This window comes from Bos taurus, chromosome 6 (genome assembly GCF_002263795.3).
Source record: "Bos taurus isolate L1 Dominette 01449 registration number 42190680 breed Hereford chromosome 6, ARS-UCD2.0, whole genome shotgun sequence".
NCBI lineage: Eukaryota > Metazoa > Chordata > Mammalia > Artiodactyla > Bovidae > Bos > Bos taurus.
Window position 1 is genome coordinate 4,429,044 of NC_037333.1, and position 9,577 is coordinate 4,438,620.

The window sequence follows — 9,577 nt, forward strand, 5'->3', positions numbered from 1 at the left end:
ATTGCCTTCTCCCCATTTGAGTTAGGAAACTGTATACCCGCTATCCCCTTAGTGGATTTGTGACATCTGTCTTCTGGTGCTTGAATGTGCATTCCATTTTTGTGACTGGTATTCTTTTTTTTTAATTTAATTTTAATTGGAGGATAATTGCTTTGTACTGTTAATGGTTAGTTTCTGTTGTATAGCAATGAGAATCAGCTTTATGTATTCACATATCCCTTCCCTCTGGAGCCTCCCTCCCCACCCTCCCACCCTCCTCTCTGGGTCATCACAGAGCACCGAACTGAACTCCTTGTGCAATACAGCCCCTTTCCACTAGCCATCTGTTTCACACACGGTAGCCGTGTATATGTCAGTGCTGCTCTGTCAAATCACCCCACCCTCTCCTTCCCACATGTGTCCTCAAGTTCAACCATTCTCTATGTCTGCGTCTCTATTCCTGCCCCTGCAAATAGGTTCATCAGTACCATTTTCCTAGGTTCCACATGTGTGCCTTGCATGCCAAGTTGCTTCAGTTATGTCTCTTTGCAATCCCATGCTCCACTGTCCATGGGATTCTCCAGGCAAGAATACTGGAGTGGGTTGCCATGCCCTCCTCCAGGGGATATTCCTGACCTAGGGATCAAACTGTGTCTCTTACTGCATTGGCCGGCAGGTTCTTTACCACTAGCGCCATCATGGAAGCCCTTGTATAAGCCTTAATATACGATATTTGTTTTTTCTCTTTCTAAATTATCTTACTCTGTATGACAGAGCCTAGGTCTAACAGACTCTAGATTCATCCTCGCCTCTATAAGTTGATACAGCCAGTATGGAGAACATTACAGAGATCCCTTAAAAAACTAGGAATAAAGCTACCATGTTGCTGTTGTTCAGTCGCTAAGTCCTGTCTGACTTTTTCTACGTGGTGTACTGAAGCACACCACGCTTCTCTGTCCTTCACTATTTCCTAGAGTTTGCCCAAACTTATGTCCACTGAGTCTGGGATACTCTAACCATATCATCCTCTGTCGTCCCCTTCTCCTGCCTTTGATCTTTCTCAGCATCAGGGTCTTTTCCAATAAGTCAGCTCTTCGCATCAGGGACCAAAGTATTGTAGCTTCAGCTTCAGCATCACTCCTCCCAATGAATATTCAGGGTTGATTTCCTTTACGATTGACTGGTTGGATCTCCTTGCAGTCCAAGGGACTCTCAAGAGTCTTCTCCAACACCACAGTTCAAAAGCAGCAATTCTTCCATGCTCAGCCTTCTTTATGGTCCAACTCTCATATCCGTACATAACTGCTAGAAAAAACACAGCTGTAACTATATGGACCTTTGTTGGCAAGGTGATGTCTTTGCTTTTTAATACTCTGTCTAGGTTTGTCATAGCTTTCCTGCCAAGGAGCAAATGTCTTTTAATTTCATGGCTTCAGTCACCATCTTCAGGGATTTTGGAGTCCCTCAAAATTTAAACTGTCATGGCTTCCAATTTTCCCCCTTTTGTTTGCCATCAAGTGATGGGACCAGATGCCATGATCTTAGTTTTTTGAATGTTGAGTTTTAAGCCAGCATTTTTACTTTCCTTTTTCACCCTCTTCAAGTGAAAGTCTAGTTATGTCTGACTCTTTGCAACCCCATGGACCTCCATGGAATTCTCCAGGTCAGAAAACTGGAGTGGTTAGCCATTCCCTTGTCCAGGGGATCTCCCCAACCCAAGTATTGAACCCAGGTCTCCCACATTGCAGGTGGATTCTTTTCTAGCTAAGCCATAGAGGAAACACCCAGGAATACTGGAGTGGATAGCCTATCCCTTCTTCAGGAGAACTTCCTGACCCAGGGATTGAACTGGGGTCTCCTGCATTGCAGGTGGATTCTTTACCAACTGAGCTCAAGAAGCTCTTTAATTCCTCTTTGCTTTCTGCCATTAGAGTGGTATCATCTGCATATCTGAGGTTGTTGATATTTCTCCCCGTGATCTTGATTCCAGCTTGTGAGACATCCAGCATAGCATTTCACATGATGTACACTGCTCTTAAGTTAAATAAGCAGGGTGACAATATACAGCTTTCACATACTTCTTTCCCAATTTTAATATCTCCAATTTTCTTCAAGAGATCACTAGTCTTTCCCATTCTATTGTTTTCTTCTATTTCTTTGCATTGTTCATTGAAGAAGACCCTCTTATCTCTTTTTTTCTATTCTCTGGAATCTGTATTTGGATAGGTATAGCTTTCCCATTCTCTCTTGCTTTTCTTTCCTCAGCTATTTGTAAAGCCTCCTCAGATAAACTACATGCCTTCTTTCATTGGGATGATTTTGGTCACTGCCTCCTGTACAACGTTACAAACCTCTGTCCATAGCTCATCAGGCACTATGTCTACCAGATCTAATCCCTTGAATCTATTTGTCACTTCCACTGTATAATCATAAGGGATTTGATTTAGGTCATACCTGAATGGTCTAGTGGTTTTCCCTACTTTCTTCAATTTAAGCCTGAATTTTTCAATAAGGAATTCAAGATCTGAGCCACAGTCAGCTTCCGGTCTTATTATTGCTGACTGTATAGAGCTTCTCCATCTTCAGTTGTAAAAAATATAATCAATCTGATTTCAGTATTGACCATCTTGTGATGTCCATGTGTAGAGTCATCTCTTGTGTTGTTGGAAGAGGGTGTTTGCTATGACCAGTGTGTTTTCTTGGCAAAACTCTGTTAGCCTTTTCCCTGCTTCATTTTGTACTCCAAGGCCAAACTTGCCTGTTATTCCAGGTATCTCTTGACTTCCTACTTTTGTATTCCAGTTCCCTATGATGAAAATGACATCTTTTCTTGGTGTTAGCAGTAGAACATCTTGTAGGTCCTCATAGAACCATTCAATTTCTACTTCTTCTGCATTAGCATTTGGGGCACAGACTTGGATTACTGTGATATTGAATGGTTTGCCTTGGAAATGAACAGAGATTATTCTGTCATTTTTGAGACTGCATCCAAGTACTGCATTTCAGACTCTTTTGTTGACTATGAAAGCTACTCATATGACTCAGTTCAGTTCAGTCACTCAGTCGTGTCCGCCTCTTTGCGACCCCATGAATCAGCACGCCAGGCCTCCCTGTCCATCACCATCTCCCGGAGTTCACTCAAACTCACGTCCATCGAATTGGTGATGCCATCCAGCCATCTCATCCTCTGTCGTCCTCTTCTCCTCCTGCCCCCAATCCCTCCCAGCATCAGAGTCTTTTCCAATAAGTCAACTCTTCGCATGAGGTGACCAAAGTACACGAGTTTCAGCTTTAGCATCATTCCTTCCAAAGAACACCCAGGGCTGATCTCCTTTAGGATGGACTGGTTGGATCTCCTTGCTGTCCAAGGAACTCTCAAGAGTCTTCTCCAACACCACAGTTCAAAAGCATCAATTCTTCAGCACTCAGCTTTCTTCATAGTCCAACTCTCACATCCTTACATGACCACTGGAAAAACCATAGCCTTGACTAGACCAACCTTTGTTGGCAAAGTAATGTCTCTGTTTTTGAATATGCTATCTAGGTTGGTCATAACTTTCCTTCCAAGGAGTAGGTGTCTTTTAATTTCATGGCTGCAATCACCATCTGCAGTGATTTTGGAGCCCAAAAAAATAAAGTCTGACACTGTTTCCACTGTTTCCCCATCTATTTGCCATGAAGTGATGGGACCAGATGCCATGATCTTCATTTTCTGAATGTTGAGTTTTAAATCAACTTTTTCACTCTCCTCTTTCACTTTCATCAAGAGGCTCTTTAGTTCCTCTTCACTTTCTGCCATAAGGGTGATGCCATCTGTACATCTGAGGTTATTGATATTTCTCCCGGCAGTCTTGATTCCAGCTCGTGCTCCTTCCAGCCCAGCATTTCCCATGATGTACTCTGCATAGAAGTTAAATAAGCAGGGTGACATTATACAGCCTTGACGTACTCCTTTTCCTATTTGGAACCAGTCTGTTTTTCCATGTCCAGGTCTGACTGTTGCTTTCTGACCTGTATATAGGTTTCTCAAGAGGCAGGTCAGGGTTTTCCACAGTTTATTGTGATCCACACAGTCAAAGGCTTTGGCATAGTCAATAAAGCAGAAATAGATGTTTTTCTGGAACTCTCGCTTTTTCCATGATCCAGAAGATGTTGGCAATTTGATCTCTGGTTCCTCTACCTTTTCTAAAACCAGCTTGAACATCTGGAAGTTCACGGTTCACATATTGCTAGAGCCTAGCTTGGAGAATTTTGAGCATTACTTTACTAGCATGTGAGATGAGTGCAATTGTGCAGTAGTTTGAGCATTCTTTGGCATTGCCTTTCTTTGGGATTGGAATGAAAACTGATCTTTTCCAGTCCTGTGGCCACTGCTGAGTTTTCCAAATTTGCTGGCATATTGAGTGCAGCACTTTCACAGCATCATCTTTCAGGATTTGAAAAGCTCAACTGGAATTCCATCACCTCCACTAGCTTTGTTCATAGTGATGCTTTCTAAGGCCCACTTGACTTCACATTCCAGGATGTCTGGCTCTAGGTCAGTGATCACACCATCATGATTATCTTTGTCATGATGATCTTTTTGTACAGTTCTTCTGTGTATTCTTGCCACCTCTTCTTTATATCTTCTGCTTCTGTTAGGTCCATACCATTTCTGTCCTTTATTGAGCCCATCTTTGCATGAAATGTTCCCTTGGTATCTGTAATTTTCTTGAAGAGATCTCTAGTTTTTCTGTTCTTTTCCTCTATTTATTTGCATTGGTTGCCGAGGAAGGCTTTCTTATCTCTTCTTGCTATTCTTTGGAACTCTGCATTCAGATGCTTATATCTTTCCTTTTCTCCTTTGCTTTTCGATGACTACTCATGGTTATTTGGAAAATCCATAACCCCAACCTAATCATGAGAAAATCATCAGACAACTTTCAATTGTTGTCTCAAAATGCCTCAAAACTCTCAAGATCATCAAAAACAAGAAAAATCTGATTAGAGTCGAGAAGAGGCTAAGGTACAATGAGTAATTGTAATGTGGTATCCTGGATGGAATTCTTGAAAAGAAAAGGGACATTAGGTAAAAACTAACAAAGTATCAGTATAGTATAAACTTTGATTAACATAATGTAACATTATTGGTTTTTTCACTGGCTTCCCAGGTGACTCAGTGGTAAAGATTCCACCTGCCCATTCAGTGGATGTGGGTTTAATCCCTGAGTGGGAAAGATCCCCTGGAGAAGGAAATGTCTTACGCACTCCAATATTCTTGCCTGGGAAATCCCATGAACAGAGAGCCTAGTGGGTTACAGTCCATGGGGTCACAAAAGAGTCAGATATGACTTAGTGACTAAACAGCAACAATTGGTTTATTCATTAAAACAAATGTGCCATACTAATATATATGTTAATAATGAGAGAATTTGTGTGAGGGGTATGTAGGAACCTTCTGTACCGTCTTCATACCTTTTCTGTCAATCTAAAGCTATTCTAGAAATAAAGTACATTAAATAATGTTGTTTCATGACCTTAGAAAAATCTCCAAATGCTGCCAGCACATGAAATTGAAAAATTGTATTGAAAAATTGTTTTCTGATAAATCCAAGTCTTCTAGTTCTAAATATACCCCTAAGTATCTAAATGAATGTATCCACCCTTTGAAGTTGCTAGATGTTTGCTGAATGAACGAATGAGTATATAAGCCACTCTAACACTGAAGGCAGTATTTTTTATTAATTTGTTTACTCAATGAATATTCAGTAAGTGCCCTTCATGCACTAGGCACCATGCTGGGTATTGGGTATCAAAGGGAAAAAAAAAAAACAGACATGTTCATTGCCTTCCCAGAAAATCTAGTCTAGGAAACACTAAACCATTCTTCCTGACAGGCAAGTGGAGGCAGATGCCTCTTGAGGTTACTTTTAGCTCCAGCAGTAGCAATGTACAGCCAGCAGAGAGAAGCCCCCAAATTGTCTGAATCCCAAGTATTTTAGCTTGGTAAGGAAAGGGAGAAAAAGATGTTTGATTCTTTAGAAGCAGTTTCAATCATTAAGATATAAAGTTATATAAAATAAGAAAAGGAGAAAAAACCAATACAACATAGCCTTGTTTGTCAAGGATTAGGAGACTATGAACCTGATTCTGTTTGCATATTGGTTAAAAGGTAGAATTTCTTCCCCTCTGTGTTTCTCACCTGGGCTCGACATGCATACTGCAGAACCTCAGTCATGGGAGCAGATGGGAGCAGCAGAGAGCATAGACATAGACCACTCCATCAGAGCCGAGAGCTATGGCGTTGCAGGGCCAGCTTGTTATGAAGTGAGCAGCAGCTAGACTTGCGAAGGGTTCAGGAAGGAAATAGAGCCTTCTAATGAAACTTATACACGTTTAAACCCACCTATATTGACTACATTCAAAGACATGCTTCTTTGAAAAGAAAGTAAAACAAATTCGCATGAGCTTAAAGCCAGACAGCCTTAAGTACCAATGCCAGCTCCTCCAACCTACTATGAACAAATTGCTTAGTTCATCAAACTGCCTGATTACAGTTTAGCCGATCCTTGAACTCAAGTCTGACTCCAACACAGAGGTCCTTTTTTGCTTCCCAAAGCTGCCTCCCTGAGCAGAAAGCCCTGAGAGACTGGGCACTGCCACCACATGTGGTCAGTTCTCTGTCCCTGAGAAAGGGAGGCCTAGCGTGAGTGTAAAGAGCCCATCTTGCCATGAACTGTTTGATGAGTCAAAGTGCTTAGTTCTTCAGGCCTCAACAGGAGTGATTCTCTTTCCTTTTGTAATATATGATGGAATATTCCAGAAGTGGATCAACTGTAAATATGCCTGTAAAAAATAAGCTCAGGTTTTCTGTTTAGTCCTCAAACCTGACTTTTCTCTTTTCTTTTGGATTTTGTATTATTTTACTACATTGAAACCATCTGAGAAAATCTGTGAAACTCTCAGTTGATACAACAGTGTTTTGGGTACTCATCCACAAATCTGGACTGCTTATTAGAGGGCTGATTAATAAGAGCATGATTTAGGTAATTTAACCAAGCTCAACTATAATCTTCATATAAAAGAATCAGGAAGAGAAAAGTATATAAGCCCTCTTCAAATAAAGGGGGGAAAGTTTTATTTAAAATATTCTGTATAAGTTGAGCAGTACAAAAGCAATGACAATAAAGAATAATATTACATTCCCATGGTAAGTCAGAGAATCAAGATAACATATCCTTCATAAGTGGGGGACGTATACAGGGCTTATGAGAGCCTGGGCTGAATGCCATCCTGCTTTCCCAGATTTGTGATGGGCAGTTTATGTGAAAGATTATTTCCTATTTAATCTGGGATCACACACACTCACCAGAATCAGGTGCTGCAGAGAAGGCTGGATCAGCACCCTCACCCAAATTAAAGGCTCTGTTTTCCCTCATGTGTTGTTGTTGATTGCTTGGAAAGCCAATATTTCCAGCCCATTTGCTTTAAATTCATTCCACTCCAAGGTGTTATTTTGCATGGGCAGCACTCCTGTGTTACCCCTGGCACAGCTGTTGATTTCTCTGTGATTAATATCCGTGTGGGGAGAGCAGAAAGCTGGCCTTTTACATTATTACTCATTAGTTTGGCTTTTCATTCCTATTGGGTCATTGTTTAGGCTTGTCACAGGGAAACGTTCATTAGGGTCTTTTGGCTGTGATGGTGCTTTAACAGAACAAATGGGATTCAGAAACCCAAGCAAATATCTTTTCATCATTTTCAACTGATAAAAGAAAGATGCTACTAAACAAAAAGCCCTTTAAGCGTGTTATGTCAGCTGTATTTAATATTTAATATTCAAGTTTAGGTAAAGACTATTGTTTAAGAAAACTTTGCAAATATTAAGTCAAAATTGTAAGAGTCAGATGAGTTTTCTAGTAGGTATTGAATCTAAGTGCCAGAAACTCAAGAATGTGGAAACTACTTCTGTGCTGTTGACTTCCTTTCCTTCGTTATGACATTAGCTTTGATTGCAGATCCAAAGATACAACTCTTAATTGCTGATTTGGGGCCATTGAAATCCACTGATGTTTCCTAATTTTTACCTCAGTCATCTCTTCCCAAAGTCAAATACCATATTTAAATGCCTATTTAGGTTATTTGTGTCTGTCTATAGCGCTTCCCTCATGGCTCAGATAGTAAAGAATCTGCCTGTAATGCAGGAGACCTGGGTTCGATCCCTGGGTGGAGAAGATCCCCTGGAGAAGGGAATGGCTACCCCTTCTAGTATTGTTGTCTGGAGAATCCCATAGAGAGAGGAGCCTGGCAGGCTACATTCCATGGAGTCACAGAGTCGGACACAACTGAACAACTAAGCCTGCATATGTCTATCTGTAAAAAGGTCCTTCCCAGATAGCGCACTGGTAAAGAATCTGCTGCCAGTGCAGGAGATGCAGGAGACCCAAGAGGCATAGATTCGATTCCTGGGTGGGAAAGATCCCCTGGAGAAGGGAATGACAGCCCACTCCAGTATTCTTGCCTGGAGAATTCCATGGACAGAGGAGCCTGGCAGGCTATACTCCATGGGGCTGCAAAGCGACATGTCCTATAGCCACGTCTAAGTTTTTATCTCTTGTAGAAGCCCACTTCTAACTCTAGTTAGATGTGTTATTGCTCAAAAGAACATAGATAGCTCCTTCCCCCTGTGATTCTGCTCTGGACTGACCTTTATCCCCAAGACATTAGGAAAGCCTGGTACCAGGCTTTCACACATAGTTAGATTATACCTAGGAGCCATAAATAAACTCAAGGTTGCTGACACCACTGCAAACATCAGGATCAAAAGAGGAAATTGCATTGAAACTTAGCCTGATTTCAGATAAGAAAACTTTAGCCTTCAATTTTTTTCTTTTTGTTGACATTAGTTTTACTAAAGTTTCCTCTTACACTGCCTTTGCATACTTTTAAACCAGAATGAAGCCCCCCCTCTCCCTGCTGCAAACACAGCTATAATATAGTCTTAAAAAGTGCGTGCATTTTGAAGCTATGAAAATTCAATGACTTCCCAATGCCTATATCACAAAATAACCATGGAAAATGTATTACTTTGATAAAAGAAGAAAAAATATGTTAGTAATAACCTATGCATCAGGATCTGGCAAACTTTGCCATTTAAATATATTATCCAAACATTATACTCTACCAAGAGCCAACTAAAAATGACTATTTGCAAATAAAAGGTAAATGCCCCTCTTCTGGGTCTGCTTAATGTCATGACTTGAGCTCCTGTGATTAATTCCTTTAACACACGCCTGTTCTAAGAAGCTTATGCAATGGTCCTGCTATTTCAGTCATCACTTATTAAAAACATTCTGTGATCTTCCACATTTATAATATAGATAATGTGGGTGCCTTGAAACAAGAGCTGTAAATCTGCAATGTTATGAAGCAGATGGGCTCAAATGATGAGAAATGAACAATATATCCTGTCAACAACACAGAAACATGGTGGAAACACTCTCATCCCTCCACACCAAGTAATTTCTAGCAAGTCATAAAACCACAGAAAGAGAACACTATAGATAATTAATCCTGGAAGAGCTCTCAGCTAATCCAACCACCCTAAGTTTAAAGCTAA